At 36.3% G+C, this 2,045-nt stretch overlaps 1 non-coding gene across 1 annotated transcript; it reads right to left on the bottom strand.

The window, feature by feature from the left end:
* Nucleotides 1-308: 308 nt before the first annotated feature.
* On the bottom strand, nucleotides 309-416 carry LOC148546003 (small nucleolar RNA R71). The gene has a single exon (XR_015901838.1). It is a non-coding gene; the product is annotated as a small nucleolar RNA R71 (small nucleolar RNA).
* Between the last annotated feature and the right edge of the window lie 1,629 nt (nucleotides 417-2,045).

Below are 2,045 nucleotides of genomic sequence, written 5' to 3'. Positions count from 1 at the left end.
TTTCTGCCATTGGAGCAAACAAATTTGAGCTTAAACCTCAATTAGTTTCTCTGATGCAACAGAACTGTAAGTTTTATGGACTTCCATCTGAAGATCCTTTTCAGTTCTTAACTGAATTCTTGTAGATCTGTGATACTGTTAAGACCAATGGGGTTGATCTCGAGGTCTACAGGCTTATGCTTTTCCCATTTGCTGTAAGAGACAGAGCTAGAATATGGTTGGACTCTCAACCTAAGGATAGCATGAACTCTTGGGATAAGCTGGTCACGACTTTCTTAGCCAAGTTCTTTCCTCCTCAAAATCTTAGCAAGCTTAGAGTGGATGTTCAAACCTTCATACAAAAGGAAGGTGAATCCCTCTATGAAGCTTGGGAGAGATACAAGGAACTGACCAAAAAGTGTCCTTCTGACATGCTTTCAGAATGGACCATCCTGGATATATTCTATGATGGTCTATCTAAATTATCAAAGATGTCACTGGACCAGTCTACAGGTGGAACCATTTACCTAAAGAAAACACCTGCAGAAGCTCAAGAACTCATTGACATGGTTGCAAATAACCAGTTCATGTACACTTCTGAAAGGAATCCTGTGAATAATGGGATGCCTATGAAGAAGGGAGTTCTTAAAATTGATACTCTGAATGCCATATTGGCTCAGAATAAAATATTGACTCAGTAAGTCAATATGATTTCTCAGAGTCTAAATGGATTGAAGGAATCATCCAACAGTACTAAAGAGGCCTCTTCTGAAGAAGAAGCTTATGATCCTGAGAACCCTACAATAGCAGAGGTAAATTACATGGGTGAATGATAAACCACTATTTTATGGTTTATCTTATGCTCAATTGAGTGGATTTTATCAACTCTTTACCCACTTATTCATACTATTTGCATGGTTTTACATTTGCCTTCCTAATTATGTGCTTTGATTGAAAACATGCTTCTTTGGCCTTAAGTTCTCTATGTTTAATCCTCTCTTATTACCATTAGATTCCTTGATATGTGTTTTAAGGGATTTCAGAGATTACAAGGCAGGAATGGCTCAGAGGATGGAAAGGAATCATGCAAAAGTGGAAGGAATACAAGAAGTTGGAGAAATTGCTAAGCTGTCCAGCCTGACCTCTTCGCACTCAAACGGCTATAACTTTAGCTACAGAGGTCCAAACGATGCGGTTTCAGTTGCGTTCGAAAGCTAACGTCTGGGGTTTCGATTTGATATATAATCTGATATAGTTACCCTAACTCTAGATGACGCAAATGTGTGATTCACGCGGATGCATCGCAGTGACGAAAATCAACGTGGCAGATTTCTCATCCAGCAATTTTTGGGCTATTTTTGACCCAGTTTGAGGCCCAGAAAACACAGATTAGAGGCTATAAAGTGGGAGAATACATCCATTCAAAAAAAAAGCTTTCATAATTCACTTTTCATAGTTTTAGATGTAGTTTTTAGAGAGAGAGGTTCTCTCCTCTCTCTTAGGATTAGGATTTAGGATTTCTCTTAGTTTTAGGAGTGACTCTCAATCCCAGGTTCAATGTTCTTCAATTTATATTTCTCTTCTACTTTTAGATACTCTAATACTTTTATTTGTTAATTACTTATGTTGCCCATTTGATTCATAAATCTTTCATGTTAGATTGGATTGCTTTTATTAATATAATTTGAGGTATTTCAGACTTATGATTGCTCTCTATTAATGCTCTTTGTTTATCCAAATTATTTTCATTCAAGTAGACTTTTTTTCCTTTTGGCTTTGGTTGAGTCATTGGAGACACTTGAGTTATCAAACTCATTGTTGATTGAAAATTGGATTTCTTCGTTTCATTAATTCAAGTTCCAATAACTCTAGCCTTTCCCAAGGAAAGACTAGGACCTGAGGAATAAAAATTAATTCATCCCCTTAACTTACCTTCATAGTTAGAGGTTAACAAAGTGGGAGAAAAATCTAATTCTCATTACAATTGATAAGGATAACCAGGATAGGACTTCCAGTTCTCATACCTTGCCAAGAGTTTATTTTACAGTTATTTATTTATTTTTATT

The sequence above is a fragment of the Arachis ipaensis genome, chromosome B9 (genome assembly GCF_059453495.1).
Source record: "Arachis ipaensis isolate K30076 ecotype BB chromosome B9, ASM5945349v1, whole genome shotgun sequence".
Taxonomy (NCBI): Eukaryota; Viridiplantae; Streptophyta; class Magnoliopsida; order Fabales; family Fabaceae; genus Arachis; species Arachis ipaensis.
Note: the sequence above shows the minus strand (reverse complement) of the source record. Positions and strands in the feature narration are given on the sequence as shown.